At 44.9% G+C, this 22,837-nt stretch overlaps 1 pseudogene; it reads left to right on the top strand.

The window, feature by feature from the left end:
- LOC136480409 (uncharacterized) overlaps positions 1 to 4,334 on the top strand; it is a 50,456-nt pseudogene extending 46,122 nt beyond the window's left edge.
- The last annotated feature ends 18,503 nt before the right edge of the window (positions 4,335 to 22,837 follow it).

Genomic DNA, 22,837 nt, shown 5'->3' with positions numbered 1-22,837 from the left:
CGTAGAGGCTGAGACATTACGGAGTTTCTACAAGGGCTTGGGCAACGTGTGGGCTTCTCTCTGCCAGCTGGGCTGTTGGTTCCACCTCTGCCTCCGCGTCCTGCAGCTCTAGCTACTCCCATGAGTATGAAAGTTTTTTTACTTTCGCTTGTGCTTTGCTTGTATGGCCTCTACCTTCCTAGATTAGCTATCCAAATAATCTTGTCTCACATGCAATCTTTTCTCCTTTGTGCAGTCTCCATCTGACGGTGGTTCGAATAATCCACCTCATGCACCTCCGAATGATGGAACTAGGCCTTCACACCACAGTCCCAGTGGCCGAGATGAGTGCACGTTGTATTTTTTTTCATTTGTTGTTCACTTGGTGATGGACTTGTGATATACTTGTGATGCACTTGTGAACTTTGATGGATTTGTGGATTTATTTGGATGGACTTGAGCACTATTATTATATATGTGATATATATTGTGATGGATGTGATATGCGGATGGATGTGTGGATGGATGAGATATATATGTGATGGATGGGATATATGTGATGGATGAGATATATGATTGTATGAATTTATTTGTCATGATGGAATGTAAAAAAATAAAAAATTACCGTTTTGGGTCACTTTGCCGAGGGTTGCACTCGGCAAAGGACCCCGTTGCCGAGTGCCATGGTCACAGCACTCGGCAAAGCTGGAAAAATGGGCGCTCGAAAAACCATTTTCCAGCTTTGCCGAGTGCCATGACCATGGCACTCGCCAAAGAATTTTTTTTTTTAAAAAAATTCAAACTTTGCCGAGTGCCGGCCAGAGGACACTCGGCAAAGAATTTTTTAAAAAAAATTCAAACTTTGCCGAGTGCCGGCAATAGGGCACTTGGCAAAGAATTTTTTAAAAAAAAATTCAAACTTTGCCGAGCGCCGGCCAGGGGGCACTCGGCAAAGAAATTTTTTTTAAAAAAAATAAAAAAAATCTTTGACGAGTGCCTGCAGGGTTGGCACTCGGCAAAGCCACCGTCAACGGGGCCGGCGCCGTGACGGTCGCTTTTCTTTGCCGAGTGCCCCCGGCTCTCGGCAAAGCCTTTGCCGAGTGCCCGATAAAAGACACTCGGCAAAGAGGGCTTTGCCGATCAATTTTTTGCCGTGTGTTCTTTGCCGAGTACCGCACTCGGCAAAGGCTTTGCCGAGTGCAATTTGACTTTTGCCGAGTGCCTGCAAAGAACCTGAATCCAGTAGCGTAGCTTGGCCACGTACGCCAATCAACTCACGCTAACGGATCGGAGGAGGGCGTTTCAGGGTACGCGCGGCTTGTGCAGCCGCACCATGCATTGGTCCAGGCTAATCTTCTATACCTAAATACGAGATCCCTGTCACGATAGTATTTCTCGAGCTCCTCATGCTTCCACATCGTCAAAATATGTACAACCTTCAATCTTGCACTACGTGCATGCTCACCTCCCTCTAGGATCTTCTCCACTAAATGCATACAAAAACTGCTAGAAAGTGGAGGAATTTGAGCAATCATTCGGTTTTATGCTGAGCACGAAGCAGGATCAGGCAGGCGGATTTCTTAAATTTTTATTTGTTCTTTTCAGTTTTTCGTTGCATAATAGCGTTTTTTTTTCCAGGTAGCACCAAGCACGAGCTTAATATTTTTCATCACAACTTTTGTACCATTTGTTTAATTTGCTAACTGAGTTAGAAATCTTGGTTCAATTATTGTCTGTACTGATCAAGAGCAGCTTGCAGCTAATTAAGTGCCGAGCACGAAGCACGATCAGGTAGGCGGATTTCATAATTGTTTATTTGTTCTTTTCAATTGAATGTTATTTGCCGGCTTTGCATCAGGTAAATGGTTTCATCAATCTTTTAAGTTTCAAATTTTAATTAGTACGGATTAAATTGAACTTTTGCTTGCCCGAGCCCGTTGATTTCATTATCATTGGTACCGGACGATTTGTAGCTTAATTTATGCATCTTACTTTAAAAAATGATTTTCTCCTACTTAACATTACAGAAGTATCTCCGGCCTTTATAGTATTACAAAATTTCCGCAGCACGCGCGGAGCGGTCAAGACCAATCATTCGAAGTTATCGACTGGATATACGGTGGTGTCGGCATCACGAACTAACGGAGAATAATTAACTAATTAATGATACTGCATCCCTCGTCGTTGCATTGGCAGCTCGCTCTATAAATATACTTGCGGTATCCGCTGCAGATGAGCATCGTGTTCGCAGCAACGCACGGAGCCGATCGAGCGCACATTGCAGAAGCTAGCAAGCCTTTGCATCGCATCCCGATCGCTCGATGCATGCTCCTTGGGAAAACCAAACGTCCGATCGAGACGATGGGCGGTGTAGCTAAGATGACGGCTGCAGGGCTCTGCTGGTTACTGCTAGGCGTGGTGTTAGCCGTTGGAGTTGCTGCAGCTAGCCCGGAGACTCACTACGACTTCGTTGTAAGTTGATCGATACATCTCATTTCGACTTAATTATATTACCACTAGGGTAGACTTACAACGGCTAATACTATATAATAATAACGGCGGGCCGGCGTGTGATCAACTCTTTTTTTTTTGCAGATAAGGAGACGAAGGGTCACCCGGCTGTGCCACGAGAAGACCATCCTGGCCGTGAACGGGCAGTTCCCCGGGCCGACCATCTACGCGCGCAAGGGCGACGTGGTGGTGGTGAACGTGTGCAACCAGGGCAGCAAGAACATCACCGTCCACTGGCACGGCGTGGACCAGCCGCGGAACCCGTGGTCCGACGGGCCGGAGTACATCACGCAGTGCCCCATCCAGCCCGGCGCCAGCTTCACCTACCGCATCATCTTCACCGAGGAGGAGGGCACGCTGTGGTGGCATGCGCACAGCGACTACGACCGCGCCACCGTGCACGGCGCCATCGTCATCAGCCCCAAGGACGGCTCCGTCTACCCCTACCCCACGCCGCACGGGGAGGTGCCCATCATCCTCGGCGAGTGGTGGAACGCCGACGTGGAGCAAGTTCTCCTGGAGGCCCAGCGGACCGGCGGCGATGTCAACGTCTCCGACGCCAACACCATCAACGGCCAGCCCGGCGACTACGCCCCGTGCTCCAAGAACGACACCTTCAGAATGCCGGTGGAGCAGGCAAGACGTACCTGCTCCGGATCATTAACGCGGGGCTCACCACGACATTTCTTCGCCGTCGCCGGGCACCGCCTCACGGTGGTCGGCACTGATGGCCGCTACCTCAAGCCGTTCACCGTCGACAACATCATGATCTCCTCCGGACAGACCATGAACGTGCTCCTCGAGGCCAACCGCGCCACCAACGGTTCAGGCGACAACAGCCGCTACTCATGGCTGCGAGCCCCGTTCTTCACCAACGCGAGGACTACTCCCGTACGACGAAAAAAATCACCACGGCCATTCTGGAGTACACGGACGCGCCACCGTGCACGGGGCCACCAGACTCCCCCGACTTGCCGGGTGTCCACGATGTCACCGCGGCGACAGCGTACACAGCGCAGCTCCGGTCCCTGGTCACCAAGGAGCACCCGATCGATGTGCCAATGGTGGTCGACGAGCACATGCTCGTGACAATCTCCGCCGGCACCCTGCCCTGCGAGGCCAACAAGACGTGCGGCGGCCCATTAGGCGGCCGCGTCGCGGCAAGCCTGAACAGCATCAGTTTCGTGGCGCCGGCCGTCGACATCCTCGACGCGTACTACGACTCCATCAGCGGCGTGTATGAGCCGGACTTCCCCGACAGGCCGCCCTTTTGTTCAACATCACCGCCTCCAAATCGCCGCAGGAGCTCCAGCTCATGAAGCAGGGCACCAAGGTGAAGGTGTTGGAGTACGGCACCGTGGTGGAGGTGGTGTTCCAGGACGCCCTCACCGCCGAGAGCCACCCCATGCACCTGCACGGCTTCAGCTTCTACGTGGTGGGCCGAGGGTTCGGTCAATTCGACAAGGACAAGGACCCGGCCACGTACAACCTGGTGGATCCGCCGTACCAGAACACCGTATCCGTGCCCCCTGGCGGCTGGGCTGCAATGCGCTTCCGTGCCGCAAATCCTGGTAAGAACTGCATTTGAATTAAATTTGGGCAACATGGCAACGATGAACTACAGTAATATATATGCGTTGTTATATGGATTTTTTTTCTTATATGTGTTGTGCTGTTATTTTCTTGTTTATTAGGTGTGTGGTTTATGCATTGCCACTTCGATCGTCACATGGTGTGGGGCATGAACACTGTGTTCATTGTGAAAAATGGCAAAACCCCAGACGCTCAAATGATGGCACGTCCTCCTAACATGCCCAAGTGCTAGTAATAAGGAAACAAGGGCATGATCCATGCCTGCGCTTTGCATGCAAGACAATCAAGCAAAATATCTGATCTTACTAGATTGACAATTGGTTTAATTATTTGCGCCACAGATTTTAAGTAGTGTGGTTTCTTCAAATATTTTTTTATTTAGTATATATCGTTTTTTTTCTCTTTTTTCATTTGGTGGAACAGAAAAATATATTCGTTGTATTAATTGTTTGTACATGTTGATTTACTCCTATATTTGTATGTTACGGTGCATTCTGTATCCTGTGAAAATTCAATATACATACGTGCTTCGTATATTTATTTATTTATTTTTACCACAATAAGATCTTGATTATTTAGAGAAAATATGTTCGATAACAACACTGTTCAAATATCTTTTTACTTTTACATGATAGAATTAAAACATCTGATCCCATCATTACAATTATTATAAGTACATAGTCACAGATAGTTTTTTCCATTTATTATTATTATGTTACAATGGTCAATAGTTGCACCCATAGAAACAGTTTTGGATGTCTCCTCGAGCCAAATTTTTAAGAATACTTATTATATTACGATAATTCAATAAGTGTCCATTGAGAAGGTGGGCCATGCACTACACCCCCTTAATTAGCTACTTAATGTTTCAGATTGCTAGTTAATGGTCTTATTTGGTATTCAGGAATTCGTCTCTAATAGCGTCTTATATAAATAAAATTGGGCTTTTTATTATTTTATATCCATACTTTTGTTCCTTTTATTTATTATTTCCTAACAAAACATCTAGTTCATCGTCACAATACACTCTCTAATTAAATTTGTCAAATGTAATTAGTGTTTTCTTGTTTGCTCAATTGTCACAGTAACACTCTCTATATTGCCCGTGCTAACGCTACGGGAAACAATACTTACACAATTGATTTGGTGATTAAAACTATAAAGAGAAATTTACGCTTCCATTAATAAGAAGTGTGCTCTTCGAGCTTGGTACATTTGATAAGGGTACTAAGGAGGGGTCCCTAGACATAATAATTACCGCAAGTACCCATATAAATTTTCTAACAGCATCTGCTATGCCCTATAATCATCCAGCAGCCTCCCGAGGCATTTGCGTTGTAGCCAACACCTATTGGTCGCCAAAATTATATCAGTAAATGCATGCTTTAATCAGATAAAGAAATTTAACCAAGCTCCAAGATAGGAAACATGAGAAGAATATTTGCAAGCTCTTGACTAAACCTATCAAATTTGAGGTAACTTACCTAAACAGATCCATCAGTGAAGATAGAGATCAAAAAGAATAAAATTTCAAGTTTTCTAGGCTGATGTCTAAATGAACAAGTAGCAGACTTGCTTTTGTTCATAATCCTTCAGCTACTCTTATATGTCCCCTTGTTTTTTCAATGGCCCCTGCACCAGAGTTTAGTGAAGTTCAAAGAAATAGTAATATCATGTTGCATTCTAGAGTAAAATGAAATTATTTGAAAACCAAAACTCAACCAACCTCTTTGAATTCCAAAAAAAACTTTCAGAAGGCACCAAATTTCACGAGTAAACCCAGGTAAATCTAAAGAAGAATGAACACTGAGAAAGTAATAGCAACACATATGCTTCATCTACAGGAAAGGATAATAGGACCATTACAAAAAAAAAAAACTATTGAGATCTTTTTTCTCCAAATCTAACTGCTTTCTGAAAAATGCTAAAATAGTTTTAACACACAATTTTCAATAAACATTATCGCCAAAGATAATACTACTTTCCTTGACAAGCAAAAGGATATATCTTTTTTTATGACTAAACATAGTTTGGTATTGCAATTCGTAGGGGTAAAAATTATAGTTCTAACTTTGTTGCTATAATACCCCCTACTTAATTTAGATTCGAGCTTGAAGGTTGTTCTTTACCTAGGGTGACTTCAGTTAGAAGGTTTCTAAGAGAAATTATCATCACTCCAGGGCTTCACGTTCTGTTTATACCGGCATATATAAACACTAATGAATTTTGGGAAACACAATATCAGCATTCAGCCCTATCAAAATAAACAATGTAAAGTATACGCTAAAGCATAGATGCAGAGCTAACATCTAGTTGTACAGAAACTACAAACTTACTTCTTTACCAATTTTTCTCGATCTCTGATTTGTAATAGTCAAGGTAGGGAGAAGATATAGAGCTTAAACAGCACCATTAGTACCAAGAATTTGCAGAAAGAACAAGTATGCCAGTTTACTCCATTGAATTGAACTAAAATATTACCAATCAAAGCAAGCTTTAGACCATATCTTGTATGCTTGGCACAAGAATTCCAGGTGTATCAAGCACATAAATACAGGGATGAGCTGTAATCTGCACATGACCAAATATGGTTAGTTTATTCAACAAATAGGCATCTGCATGAGTATTCAATTCTCTAAAAAATCAACTACAGGCAAGCACGAGACCAAATTCTACATCTCGTACCTCCAGATGCAACACCAGAATTGGACCTAGGCCTTTTCTCGGCAGAATACCATCGAACACTTAACAAGCACATATTAGAATACACTGGTGCTGCAGATCCAGCACAGGACCAATGGATTCAACCATAGCAAGAAGGGGAGGAGGATGGAGGAGAAGGAAGGAGGATGAGAGATGCACACGCCCTGCCTGTTGGTGCCAGTGAAGAGCTGCGGTGAGCTGTGCTTGATCTGCGGAGCCGCGTCACGTTGGAGTGCAGGGGTGGACTGCGGATGGAGTTGAACCGCCGCCATGGTCCGTCGTGCGCGTGGGCCTGGCCATGTCACCCCGCCGCCAGGGTCCGCCGTGGGCGCAGGCCACCGTGGGTCATAGGCCTGGCCACGGCGCCGCCCGGTGGGCTCAGGCCTTGGATCACCACCGCCACGACCACCATTCCTGCGGGCAGATTTACCTGGCCGACGATGTCCCGACACTCTGACGCTGGGGAGCGCAGAAGCTTCGCCACGGGCAGGCCCCGTCCAGCTTCGTGCCTCGCCTGGCAAGCGGCACCCAGGCCACCGCGCACCCCGCGGCGGCCTCGCCTAGCGCAGAGACGGCCCGCCCCTTGCCGCCGCTTCCCTGTCGCGGCGCCGTCGATTCGTATCAGTTCTCTCCACACACTCGAGTGAAGAATAGACGGAAAAAGAGAATTTGAGCATCCAACCATGGCTGCTAGGCGCGGGCGTGGGAGATCCGCGGGAGGGCAGACACACTAAACATGGGCCATCAGATTTGGATGAGTAATGAGAGAGAATGGCTAAGAGATAATCTGGTGCATCCGTTTTGATGGTGTTATATTTTCCTGGGTGCATTCATGGATGTAGATGTAGCATAGGTCAATGACTGTGGAGTAGGCATTTGTTGTGTGGCGTTAGATTTATTCTAACTTGTGTATTATAGGATAGGGTAGATTACGATAATTCAATAAGTGTCCATTGAGAAGGTGGCCATGCACTACACCCCCTTAATTAGCTACTTAAGTTTCAAATTGCTAGTTAATGGTCTTATTTGTATTCAGGAATTCGTCTCTAATAGCGTCTTATATAAATAAAATTGGCTTTTTTTATCATTTATCCATACTTTTGTTCCTTTTATTTATTATTTCCTAACAACATCTAGTTCGTCGTCACAGTACACTCTCTAATTAATTTGTCAAATGTAATTAGTGTTTTCTTGTTTGCTAAATTGAACTCTAATACACATTCATATTATTTGAGAATTAGTCTTCGTGTTATCTTTCTTATCTTCATTCTTTGTTCATGTTATTATTGTGATTCTTTTTTTGTCTAAGAGTTAGATTGATCAGGTGAACGATAAAGACCTAGGGCTAATTATTTTATTCTTTTTTCTCTAAAATATTTAGTGCACTTTTTATGTTTTTAGATTTCTTTTGCATTCGTAACACAACCATATATTTGGTTGTTATGTATACTCAGTAGTGGCTAAACCAACGCTTAGCGACCCCCGGGCAAGCCACCGGGCTCATGAGCGAAGTGCAAAGGGATTTTTTATTTGTATAAAAGAGAAACACTATAAAATAAATATTTCTGCATAATAAGAACATACAGGCATGTAAAAAGTTTTAGCTCCACCAGTATATATATTATGGCCATGTATGTATCTCCTCGGACATGATCGTTGGTTATCGCTTTGAACGGCCCCTATGTTCAAAATCCTGGCTCGGCCCCTATCTATCAATAAGTATTATATGATGCTCCAACAGTATATATATATTATGGCCATGTATGTATCTCCTCTGACATGATCATTGGTTATCGGTTTGAACGGCCCCCTATCTCTTGTGCTCCAGAGTGTCCTCAAGTTTGAATACCTTGCAATCGAGATAGTCAATGTGAAACCCAAAGTCTCCACCTTATCCCTCAGGTCTATGATCTCTTTCTTCATCTTCTCCTCACACTCCTTATACAACCGCAAGTGCATGATTCATATCTAATGTTATCCTCCATCCTATTGGTAGACCTGGACTTCCAAGCTAGGTGCAGGGCAGTCGCTACTGTGGTAGTTGCAGATGGCTGCGTGGTTTTTCATGTGGTTTAAGAAGAGCTGAAGATGCCCGCTCAGTGACCTATGGACCTATGGCAGAGAGGGGACCAACAGAGGATGAATAACCTAAAATACATATATGAATCTGATGATGTTCATTGTGTAAAACCTTCTTAGGATGAAGAGGGAACCTTTTTTCCAACTGTGTGACCTATTTCGTAGTAGAGAATTGGTCACTAACGGCATACATGCATCTGTTGAAGAACAAGTTGTAATGTTCTTGCATGTGTTGGTCACAATGAGAGGTTTAGAGTTGTTTGACCTCACATTTAGGAGATCAGCAGAGACTATATTCACTACGCCAGATTTGCACATTACTGTCAGCATCATCACTGTCGGATTTGTGAGAACCGGCTGTGATGTACCTTCACTTGCCGGTTATGAGCTTGAAAATGAAAAAAATGATTGGGTTTGGCTAAAACCGGGCAGCGAAGGACCACATCACTGCCGGTTTTGTGGCTTGAACTGGCAGTGTTTTGGCGGGGCACTCATCACTGCCGGTTTAAGCCAAGAGCCGACAGTGATTGGGCTTATCACTGTCGGTAGCTAAGAACCGACGGTGATAAGCCTACAACACAAAAAAAGCCTGCAGCCGTCCTCTTCCTTCCTCCTCTCTTCCACCCCGTAGAACAGAGGGCGCGCGTTTGGACCCCTTCCCTCCATTGTTGCGGCTGCTCTTCACCATGAAGCTAGTGCTTGGATTTTTGAAGAATGGCTTGATCTTTTTGCTTAAGGTTAGTAACAAACATCCACTCCTTAGATTTTGTTGCTTAATATTAGCTTTGTTTTGATGGCTACATTGCTTGATTCTCATTCTAGTTCTACTTTCTCCATTCTAGAGAGCACTTTTCCAATTGGACATTTGTGCAAGGCTCAAATTGTGGTGAATCCATCATCCAAAAGGTTGGTGTCTATGAACAACATTTAAATTCCAAGCTAATGATTCCATGGTGGTTCAAGATCATCATTGTTAGTATGTTGATGCTATAATTAGTTCTTAGAAGTAGAGTAGAATAGGTTGTTCTTCAATATTGTGCAATAATTGTTTTTACTACGATTTTCAATTTACAGGGCCGGGGCTAACCAATTTTCAATTTTCCAATAATTAGTGTACAATAATGTTTTCCAAAAATGGTAACTTTCGAGCTACAATTGTTGTTCATGAAGCTCGATTCTTATTAATTCTTTGTAATTACTGTCTCAATATTTTTTTTGTGCAGAGATGGATCGAGAATGGATGCATCTGTCCCGAACGGACAAGCGGTACATTGCATGGCGTCAGCCAGTTATCATCGATGCCAAAGCCCATGCTGGGAAATTGCGAACCCTGTCTTCTGCCCATGCAAAGATTGCAAGAATCATAGGAACTTTCACTCAAATTGAGTCTATACGATCGCACTTGATTACCAGGGGGTTCATGCCAAACTATACGATATGGACTATTCGTGGCAAGGTTGGTGTGAATGGTTCTGCAGGAAAACGATGATGATGTTGACATGCCTGACGTAGCCATCCACGATGCTGACGAGGAACCCAGTGTCAAGACGGAACCTATGGCCATAGTTAATAATGTGTTTAGGAACACGCTAGCTGACAACACCGAGGATAACAATGCATTTCTTAGCTGCTATGTAATGTAGAGACTGGATGTCTTTGTGAAAGACAGCTGAGAAAGCTAGAGAAAATGAGACAAGATGGCAAAACAACCATTCTATAGGAATTGTCCAATGAGCAAAACTGGAAGCCGACATCATGCTGTTAGAGTTCAAATCGACAAACGGATTGAGCGATAAAAGGCTTCGATCAGTTGTTAGGTATAACAAGGAAAATGCTCCTAGAAAAAAATGAGTTGCCAGAAAAGACATACTTGGCCAAGCAAATGATCTGCCCCATCGGCCTCGAGGTTGAAAAAATCCACGCGTGTTCCAATGATTGCAATATTGTACCATGGAAAAATACAAAAGACTTGGACAAGTGCCCTAAGTGTGAAGCTATGATACAAGGAAGGGCCGTCAAATGAGGGTACCAAGACCAGAGGAGGTCCCCGTAAAGGTCGTTTGGTATTTTCCTATAGCTCCCCGGGTGCATAGGCTGTTTGCATGTGCAAAGTCAGCCAAGCTGTTGCGCTGGCATGGCGAAGAGCGTAAGAAAGATACAATAATGAGGCACCCCGCCGATGGGCATGACTGGAGGACTGTCAATACTATGTTCTATAAGGACATCAGTGGAGAGGTAAGGCACCTTTGGTTTGCTTTGAGCATAGATGGGATGAATCCTTTCGACCAGGTTAGAAGCAATCATAGCACCTGGCCAGTGACGCTCTGTATATACAACTTTCCACCTTGGGTCTGTATGAAGCGGTCGTACATCCAGATGCCACTACTGATTCAAGGGCCAAGACAACCTGGGAATGACATCGATGTGTTTCTAGAACCAGTGGATCGATGAACTAGTGGAGATGTTTGAAAGGGTGTGCCGGATGTTTGGGACGAGTACAAAAAGGAACATGTCACGATCAAGGGAGTACGTATCGCTACAATCACACCGACCTGCCAGGTCGAGGTTCGTTGTCCGAAGAGAAGACAAAAGGCTATACTGGATGTGTCGAGTGCTTGGACGACACCGATACGGTAAATCTACCAAATAACTCAAAGATAGTTTATATGGGACACCGTAGGTTCCTACCTAAGGATCACCCTTACCGCACAAACAGAAAAGATTTCAATGGTACTATTGAGAAACGCTTAGCTCCAAAATATCGAGACGGGCCTGCGATACTTTGAGAACCCAACAAACTGGAGGTTGTCCTTGGGAAGGGGGACAATGTACTAGCAGCGTGTCGACAGAATATCATCGGTAGTCCACCGAGGGGTATCCCGCGATGGTACATTTGTCGGTGGAGGTGGCGCATAATCAGGAACCAGATGGTGACACAAGGCGCAGAGACAGCGATTTAGATAGGTTCGGCGGCCATCTGATCGACATAATACCCTACGTCCTGTGTCTTTGATGTATTGTATTGAGATGTAGTAGATAGATCTTGATGGATCTCTCTGCCGTTGTCTTCTAGGGGACCCCTACCTCTCCTTATATACTCTAGAGGGGTAGGGTTACAAGGAAAGTAGCCTATTGGTACTATATAATATCTTGCGGTGCACGCCGAGCAGCGCCATGCACGCCTTGATCATGTGGGCTGGGCCACCTCTGATGGTGCGGCCCATGTCTTGTCTTGTGGATACCGGGGGCCATACCCCCACAATATAGTCCCCGAGCCTGACAGTAGGTGATGTAGTCACGTGGTGCTAGGGTCAGAAAGTAGAAGACCAGCCGAGCAGGCAGCCAGTCCCCAGGCATAGCCTCGAGATGAGAAAAGCGCACATTCACCGCAAGGTGAAGTGTGCCCACTTAGTCCCCGAGCCTGCTAGAAGATGAAGAATGAATCTTGTAGCAGGTCAAAGGAAAAGAAGTCTAAAAGCTTGCCGACAGTCGTCTGACATGCGCGTATCAAGACCCCAGATGTGCTGCCCAAGATCAGCACCCTGACCCGAACAACATGGAGCAGCTTGATAGCACACCGATGAGACGTAGCAAGATTCGAGTAGCAAGGGAGTCCCCGTGTAGCTGGCGACGGTCCGAGCACCGAGGAGTCCCCGACGTAGCTAGAGATGTCCGACACCGAGGAGCGAGGAGTCCCCGATGTCGCTGGCGATGTTCGACCACCAAGGAGAGAGGAGTCCCCAGTGTCGCTGGCGATGTTCGTAGCTCCCGAGAGCGAGGATTCCCCGACGTCCACTGGCGATGTCGACCACCGAGGAGCGAGGAGTCCCTGGCGTCGCTAGCGATGTCCGAGCACCGAGGAGCGAGGAGTCCCTAGCGTAGCTGGGTGATGTCCGAGCATCGTGGAGCGAGGAGTCCCCAGCAATCGCTGGCGATGTCCGAGCACCGAGGAGCAAGGAGTCCCCCAGCATCGCTGGCGATGTCCGAGCACCGAGGAGCGAGGAGTTCCTGATGTCGCTGGTGATGTCCGAGCACCGAGGAGCGAGGAGTCCCCCGGCGTAGCTAGAGATTCTCGAGCACCGAGGAGCAAGGAGTCCCTGGCGTCACTGATGATGTCCGAGCACCGAGGAGCGAGGAGTCCCCAGCGTCGCTGGCGATTCCCGAGCACCGAGGAGCGAGGAGTTCCCGGCATTGCTGACGATGTCCAAGCACCGAGGAACGAGGAGTCCCCGGCATCGCTGGTGATGTCCGAGCACCGAAGAGTGAGGAGTCCCCAGCGTCGCTGGCGATGTCCGAGCACCAAGGAGCGAGGAGCCCTCGGTGTAGCTGGCGATGTCCGAGCACTGAAGAGTGAGGAGTCCCCGGCGTCGCTGGCGATGTCCAAGCACCGAGGAGTCCCCGGCATAGCTGGCGACGTCCGTGCGGTGAAGTGTGCCCACTTAGTCCTCGAGCACGAAGAATCCGAGCACCGAGGAGTAACCGGCGTAGCTGGCGATGAAGCACGAGCGAAAAACAGTCTGGTCAACTGGTCGGTGGTGAATTGAGCATTGAGTAGAAGCTATCATATGATATTGCCTGATTTTGGAGGGGGTCCCTACCCGCCTTATATAGTCCAGGGGGCAGGGTTACAAGTAAAGATGGCAACGGGGACCCGATCCCTGATTCCCCATGGGGAATTCTTCCATTAGGGGATGGGGATGGTGGAGAATTGATCCCCACGGGGATGGAATTGGTAGAATTGTTGTCCCCGTCGGGGGATGGCGGGGACGGGGATGGTACCCTGGTCCCCCGACCCCGATCCCAGCATCCCCACCCCGTGAAGCAGCACCATCGAATCGTAGTAGCCAGGGGCGCAAGGCCCATGTAAGAAAAGGCCCATTAGCCCCGAAGTATATATATACGCAAGACTATGTTGCTAGATTGATTAGACTAATGAGTATCACATAATTTATGATCTGTGATCTTTTATGAATCTATGAACCTTGCTGCTAGATTTATGCATGTGTGAATCTGTCAACCTTGCAAGATTTATGCCTGTGTATGTTGTTGTATCAGGGACGGGGATCCCCGCGGGGACGAAATCCCCGCCGGGGATCGGGATGGGGAAGGAAGGCTCCCTGTGGTTGTTCATGGGGACGGGGCTGGGGAAAATTCCCCCCCACGGGGATGGGGATGGTGGCTTATCCTCCGACAGGGAATTCCCCGTTGCCATCTTAGTTACAAGTCGGTTAGATCTGAGAGATAACCGGAAAGTAATAACAGATTACAAAAATCATGGGATCATATGTATCCTAACAGATCTCGTAGTATCCTAAGGATATCTTCCCCATGTCTTGCGGGAGGCGCCGAGCAGAGTCGTGCCTCGCAAGGCTTCGTCACTGGGCTAGGCCGCCCCTAGGGGCGTAGCCCATGTGGTTTGTCGTGAGTATCCGGGGTCGTACCCCCCCACACAGCGCCTGATGGGAGCGTTGGAAGAAAAAATCAGTTTTCTAGAAACTACCTTACTGGCCATTTCTGAGTATACGCCACTGTCTTGATCCCATGCACATGACTAAAAATGTGTGCGCTAACACTCTTAACACCTTGATGGACACCGAGGGGACATCGAAGGATTCACTAGCCACACGCCTAGACATGCAACACATGGGAATCAGGAAGGAGCTACATCCTGTGGAGCTAGAGAATGGCCAGTTCGAACTTCCGGTTGCGTCATGGACATTGAAGAAGGAAGAAAAGCGTGCGCTTATTTCTTTCTTCATTGAACTCAAAGTCCCAATGGGCTACTATGCGAACCCGAAGAGGCTAGTGAACATGAGAGAACTCAAGTTCAACTATGGCCCTATGAAGGCCCATGACTGTCATGTCATTATGACTCAGCTACTCCCTATTGCCCTACGTGGTATCCTCCCCCCAAAGGTTCGCGCCCCAATCATAAAGCTTTGCTTGTTCTTCAACACGATCTCAAAAAAGGTCATTGATGTGTCCACGCTAGAGCAGCTGCAGCGGGACATAGCCAAAACTCTCGTTAGGCTTGAGATGCATTTCCCGCCGACTTACTTTGATATCTCATTGCATCTGCTCATTCATCTTCTTGACCAAATTAGAGCCCTTGGCCCAATGTACCTGCATCAGATGTTCCCTTTCAAAAGATTGATGAAAGTTTTCAGGAGGTATGTTAGGAACAGATTTGGGCCAGAAGGGGGCATGGTTGAAGGATGGTCAACGGAGGAGGCCATTGAGTTCTGCACATATTATCTGGACATCAAAAGGGTCAGAGTTCCAGAATCTCATCACGAGGAAAGACTACGTGGCAAAGAAACGATCAGGGAGAAATCTGTTACAGTAGACGACCCTGTTTATTTCAGACAGGCACAGTTCGCTGTTCTCTAGCAAGCCAAGGGTGTGATGCCATACATTGACGAGCATAGGCAATCGCTACAAACTCTATATCTGAGCAGGTCATAGGCTTGGCTGGATAAAAACATAAGGAGGAATTTGTCAGCTGGTTGCGACGTCGCTAGCTTGGAATAAAGTTAGGTAATCAACTAGATGCCTTAGCCAAGGGGCCTTCGAGTACATATCTTAAGTACCAAGGGTATGAAATCAATGGATTCACATTTTACACAAAAAAGCAAGATGGAAAGAGCACATACCAAAATTGTGATGTTTGTTTTGATGCTCACGATGAAAACGGCAACGTGCAGGCGACATACTATGGTTTCATAGTGGAGATATGGGAGCTAGCCTAAGGTCCATTGAAGGCAGCTCTTTTTCGCTGTTAGTGGGTCCAGCTCGAGGAAATCAACAGTGACAGCGAAGGGTTCACTACCGTTGATCTCACTTAGACCGCATATAGAGACGACCCCTTCGTCCTTGCAAGAGATGTTATGCAAGTCTTCTATTCAAAGGACAACAAGACAAAAGGAAGGCTAAAAGTAATCCTACAAGGGAAAAGGAAGATTGTCGGTGTCGATGGAGTGACGGACGAAGAAGACTACAGGGGCTATCAGGAAATGCATCCATTCGGGGCGAACGTACCCCTACCTTTCCTTCAAGAGGGTGACGAACCTGCTTATGTAAGAATTGATCACAATGAGACCCTCATTGTTGATGCACCTAAAGATAGTTAGATTATTGTTAACTATATAATCATTATGCAGACGTTGTATCAGTAATTCGCACTAAATATTTAATTTATATTTGTGCGCATCTCTACAATTTAATTATTGACTATGTAATCAAATATTAAGATGATGTTCACAAACACTATTATTTGATAATTATAGACCATTAATTAATTATCATAGAATTAAAGAATCAAGACACAAATTTTTGTGTTATTTTAGAATATAAACTAACTGCATTATTTCTATTAATAAATAAATAAAGAAAATCAAACTAACCGAACTCCCTATCCTAGCTCAACGGTTAAAGCCGCGCACTCTGTACTCTGAGACCTACGCTCGAATCCTAGGCAGGCCAAACTTTTTTGATTTTGCATTTATTATTTAGTAGTGCATTACGATGGGATAAAAGAAAAAAAAACCATTCTAACCGAACTCCCTATCCTAACTCAGCGGTTAAGGCCACGCACTCTCGACCTCGCGACCCGCGCTCGAATCTAAGGTGGGCCAAACTTTTTTATATTTTTACAAAAAGGCTGCAATGGCAGGCTCCAAACCGATAGTGTTTTTTTATATTTTTTTACTAAAAGATGGCGGCAGGGCCCTTCACTGCCGGTTTTGGTTTTAAAACCGGCAGTGATAGCTTCAATCATAGTCGGTTGCTCAAACCGACACAGAAGGCCTAATTCACTGTCGGTTTGTAAACTAAAACCGACAGTGATGTGTAGATGCTCCTCACATGTCAACAGTGCTCTCATGACCACAATAGTTGGAACACTGCTCCCACCTACCCCGACAACTTTAGTTCAGAAATAAAAATATATCATGACTGCTAGCCTCTATAAAATGGCCCTCGGCTAGGAGCTAGCCTCTCCATGCATGTTGGTTTCAGCCAGGCCTTATCAGCCATGATACAATGTTTTCCTCTCACAACAAACCACATATATCATTATGCATTGTAGTCCACCAAAATGGTGCACACATGAGGGGCTAGAAGAATGCTACTGAAGATAGAGCAGCGCCGAAGATTAGAGATGCCACGAGGTTCACAGAGCCATCCACTGTGGTGTGCTCTAGACTGTATGTCCATAGAGACCTGGTGTGCTCTCGGCAATTTCCTGTCCCAGAGCAGCATTGGTTCATCGGTGCGGTGCCGAGCTGAATCTGATGTGCTCTGGACTGTACCGAGAAAAAGGCCATGTACAGCAGAGGCATGGATTCATCGATGTCACCTTATCATCTCCAACCAGTATAGCTCATAGACCACCTCGGTGTTGTTGTTTGACCCTAGTTGGTGCTAGAAGAATGCTACTAAGGTGGTTAAATTATAATGTGTTCATACACATTGATAGTAACATTGACCAGTACGCAAATAGGTCTTTGTTATCGTATATGGAATTTTAATGTAAGGTCTTTGTTATCGTATATGTAACTTATTTCTATTTTTTTTGTAATTTTTTGATGTATTTCATTACTATCTAAATAAATATATCGTTGTTGTTAAAACTTTCCCACTGTAGTGTCTAAATAAATATATCCTTTACATATATGCACCTTCACTGTCGGTTCTATTTAGAAACCGGCAGTAATAGTAACTTTCACTGTCGGTTGTATTTAAAAACCGGTAGTGATGTCCATGCCCCCTATATAAAACAAACTGCCGACCACATACATCTATCCCACCCACCCACGAACTCTCTCAGTCTCATCTCTCACGTTTCACTCTCACTTCTCAAGACATCCACTCTCTCTCTACGTGATTTGGTCATGGCTCCTGCATTTTTCAATGGTATTGATATGTTGTCTTCTCCAATATTCTATCTATATTCATTTGATCTATATTTATATTCATGTTTCTTTGCACTCTATATTTATATATATTCTTATTCCTTGCATTCGATCTATATTTAATTATGTTGCCACATTTTACTTGGAAGAATTTTTTGTGCATATATTTTGTGTTCATATTTTTTTTGCATTTTATCGATCAGGTGGTATGAACAACGGACCTCCCCCACCACAAGAACCAGGTTTCCACCCTAGCGATGAGCCATTCGCTCCTAATGTGGCCATTCCACGGTTCCCTGTTCTAGCTATTGTATGAAATATTTTCCAGCATCTTTTGTTTTTTGATGCTAACAAATAAGTGTAATTAGTTTAATATCATTGTTGCATGCATATATGTCGCAGACTATATCCCCAATAGATTGGCTGCGAACAACACTTAGCTGGTTCTTTATCTCGGACATCGTCGAGAACACGGCATCTAATGCAAGTGGTCGGCTATGGACGTGTGAACTCAGTTTTTCCATCCCTGTGAGGGGTTCAAATCATCGGAACCATATCCATGGGACGGGAATACAGAGACCGGACGTGATAAGCGCCTAATTAAGTGTCATGCACATCTGTTTAGAGGCACTTCGACATATTTGCTATGATGTGCCTGATTTCTCGCACTTCAAGGCACTTGCTTTGAATGCTGGTGATATCCCCATCCCGCAAGCAAGCGAATGGTTTCCGAGCTACAACCACGCGGACGTGGTAAAATGGTCACTTATACCTGAGTCGTGGTTATTTGTTATTTATTATTGTAATAACATTCTCTAATTTTTTTCTTTTTCTCCACGTGCAGATTGCGCTCTAGGACCTTACCTGTGCTGCATGTGGCTTGTGGGCCGTTCTAGACCAAGCTACGGAGCAACTCGGGTACGATTGGGACTTCTACAATGGAAACCTCGGCCAGCTCACTATAGAAGGATTACTAACAGGGGCAATGGTCGTTCAGTAGGTTACATCTATGGCCGACCATTCTTTCAGTATTGTGATGCACGAGAGAGTGCACTCATACGGGTATTGGACTTCATCGATACAAGCGGATACATAATCCGTGACATCAATTACCATATATGGCTACAGAGGCATGTTACTGTACGTGGCCCGATCGATCCCGGCAGTGATTCTGATAGTAATTAATATTTATTTAGCTAGGTTTTCAAGGTCGTAGTTTAATTGTGTTCTAATTTTAATATGTACGGCTTTGTGTGTTTAATTATTGTCATGCATGTAATTCGTGTAACATTTGTTAGGCAACTAGAAATATACATTCCGGTGTTGTATTGGTCTCAAAATTATTCTCAGGCTTGCGCGTGACACGTGTGAAGGAAACACCAAGTTTGGGATTTTCCGGAGATGGTTTGCTACTTTCTGAGGTTTAATTGAATTTCCACGCGACGGCACCGTTTAATTATAGGTTGAACTGAGTCTACCCACAAAAAGATCCGGAATGGTGCCAAAGTTTTACACAACCTCTAATGTGCCCTAGGGATAAGAATTTTGTGAAGGTGGATGAAAAAAAATCCATTGGGTCTAAGATGAAATTCATCCTCGTTTGTCTCATTCGACACACAGAAAAATATAATAAATAAAAAAAGATCAGAAAAACCTCAGATCCTGTTTGGGGTCTTAATTTGGGTGTACATGCTTATCAAAAAAAATTCAAGCCATTTCAACATAGGCAGAGTATACATGCTTCACAGAGGTACATGTGCCATTTCATCGAACCAAGACTATACACATAGGTTATCAAGGTTTTTGTGGTTCATAGTCATTTCGGTGTCGTATTGGTCTCAAACTTTTTCTTAGGCTTGCACGTGCCACATGTGAAGGAAACACCAAGTTTGGGATTTTCCGGAGATGGTTTGCTACTTTCTGAGGTTTAATTGAATTTCCGCGCGACGACACCGATTAATTATAGGTTGAACTGAGTCTACCCACGAAAAGATCCGGAATGGTGCCAAACTTTTACACAGTCTCTAATGTGCCCTAGGGATAAGAATTTTGTGGAGGTGGATAAAAAAATATATTGGGTCCAAGATGAAATTCACCCTCTTTTGTCTCATTCAGCACACAGAAAAATACAATAAATAAAAAAACTAATAAAAAAACCTAAGATCCTGTGTGGGGGTCTTAATTTGGGTGTACATGCTTGCCAAAAAAATTTCAAGTCATTTCGACATAGGCGGAGTATACATGCTTCACAGAGGTACATGCGCCTTTTATCGAACCATGACTATACACATAGGTTATCAAGATTTCTGTGGTTCATACGCATTCCAGTGTCATATTGGTCTCAAACTTTTTCTTAGGCTTGCACATGCCACGTGTGAAGGAAACACCTAGTTTACGATTTTCTGAAGATGATTTGCTACTTTCTAAGGTTTAATTGAATTTCTGTGTAACGACACCGATTAATTATAGGTTGAACTGAGTCTACCCACGAAAAGATTCGGAATGGTGCCAAACTTTTACACAGGCTCTAATGTACCCTAGGGATAAGAATTTTGTGGAGGTGGATGAAAAAATCTATTGGATCCAAGATGAAATTCACCCTCTTTTGTCTCATTCAACACACAGAAAAATATAATAAATAAAAAAACTGATCAGAAAAACCTAAGATCCTGTGTGCGGTCTTAATTTGGGTGTACAAGCTTGCAAAAAAAATTTCAAGCCATTTTGACATAAGAATACAGATGCTTCTATTTATTCAGTATATAAAAGAATTTTTTTAATATATATAAACATCACTGTCGGTTTCAAAAAAACCGGCATTGATGAGAATAAACCGACAGTGATACTAGTTATCACTGTCGGTTTATTTTTGAAAACCAACAGTGATATATAAAAAATTAAAAAAATTATGCCAGCCCTCTGATTCGAGTGCGGGTCTCGGGCTGCAGAGTTCAGAGACTTAACCGCTGCGCTAGTATAAGATGTGTGTTGAGGGTTATTTATTTTTTCCTTTTGACCTTTAGGCCGCCTGGGACTCGAACACGGGTCTCGGAGGCTAAGTTGAGGGGTCTTAACTGTTGCGCCAGTAGGAGTTCGAAAGAAAATGAAAACTTATCCTACTTAACACCTAAGTTAAACCTAACTGCTAACAACATCACTGCCGGTTTGGGGAACGAACCGGCAGTGATGTACACCATCACTGTCGGTTTGCAAGCAAAACCGACAGTGATGAGCTATTTCCTGAAATAAATTAATAATTTATAAAATAGAACAAAAAAATTTTGGGCCGCCTGGGACTTGAAAACGGGTCTCGGGGGCTAAGTTGAGGGGTCTTAACCGTTGCGCCAGTAGGAGGGGTTCGAAAGAAAATGGAAACTTATCCTACTTAACACTTAACTGATACTTAGCACATATTTTAGCATGCCAACTGATACTTCTCGAGCAGATCCTACTGGTGTTAGTTTTGTTTACAGCTCCAACATAAAAGGCATGTCATTGTCAAATCTTTCCTGGTTCTTTTGCCGTTCCAACTGTGTTACATAGTTTTTGCGTGTGTGTGACCTGACAAGATGCTTTCTATCTAGTATTCTGATAAACATAGATTGCCCAGTTTGCCTCTATTGAAGAACCTACTCCCAAGGAACTAAAAAACTTCGATAAATATAAAGTTCGGATAACATAAACTATGGCGCAAAAGACAAAGGTAGTTGCAACCTATAAGATGTGTAAACTTCACAGAATTACTTTATGAAAATAAGTGAAATCGGATGATTAGTGCGAGCACATAGGATGTGTGCCAAGGGTTATTTACTTTTTCCTTTTGACTTTTAGGCCGCTTAAAAAATTATAAAATAGAACAAAAAAATTTGGGCCGCCTTGGACTGGAACACGGGTCTCGGGGGCTAAGTTGAGGGGTCTTAACCGTTGCGCCAGTAGAAGGAGTTCGAAAGAAAACGAAAACTTATCCTACTTAACACCTAAGTTAAACCTAACTGCTACACAACATCACTGTCGGTTTGGGGAATGACCCGGAAGTGAAGAACACCATCACTGTTGGTTTGCAAGTAAAACCGGCAGTGATGAGCTATTTCCCAAAATAAATTAATAATTTATAAAATAGAACAAAAAATTTGGGCCGCCTGGGACTCGAACACGGGTCTCGGGGGCTAAGTTGAGGGGTCTTAACCGTTCCGCCAGTAGGAGGAGTTCGAAAGAAAACGGACACTTATCCTACTTAACACCTAACTGCTACAACACGTCACTACCGGTTTGGGGAGTGACCCGGCAGTGATGTGCTCCATCACTATCGGTTTACAAGCAGAACCAGCAGTGATGAGCTACTGCTATAAAAGTGGCGCGGGTTGAAATTATCCCAATTCATTTCAACCCCACGCAACTCCTCCCCCCACGCCGCCGGAGCACCACCCCATGCCGGAGCACCGCCCCACGCCGTTCACCGCCCCAAGCTAGAGCACTACGCCGTCCGTGCCAAGCCAGAGCACCGCGCCGTCCGGAGCACCGCCGATGCCTTCAGGAGCACGCAGATAGCTGCTTTCCCACCCCCACGGTGAGTGCGTGGCTTACTGCCCGCTACGTGTCTGATGAAATGTCCCACAGCTGCTTACTTTAATCAGTTTGATCATGCAGTGTGTGCTGTCATACAGTTTGATCATGCAGCTATGAATGCTAGAACCTAGGTTTGCCACACAGTGTGTGCTGTCTGTTTCTTTGTGTTTCTGGACGCATTGCTAGTAAGTAGTACATTGTTACTTAGTAGCACGTTGCTCAGCTCTATTCATCAGTATACTGATAAGAACAAAAGCATAATTTTATTTTTGGTTACCAGGATAAACATAGCAGGGACTCGTAATACTTGACAGAAATTGCTCTCTGAACGTTAATGGTAGTTTGTTTTCGGAGTACTTGCATTTTCTCTGTGAAACAAACTTACATTTTCTCTGTGAAACCATCTGGTGCATCATTGGAGCTTGGGCGGATACATATGTGAAACCAATGGCTGGCCTCACCTCGTAGCTTGCAATTGCAACTGCGCTCCCATC

Source organism: Miscanthus floridulus, chromosome 9 (genome assembly GCF_019320115.1).
Source record: "Miscanthus floridulus cultivar M001 chromosome 9, ASM1932011v1, whole genome shotgun sequence".
Taxonomy (NCBI): domain Eukaryota; kingdom Viridiplantae; phylum Streptophyta; class Magnoliopsida; order Poales; family Poaceae; genus Miscanthus; species Miscanthus floridulus.
Note: the sequence above shows the minus strand (reverse complement) of the source record. Positions and strands in the feature narration are given on the sequence as shown.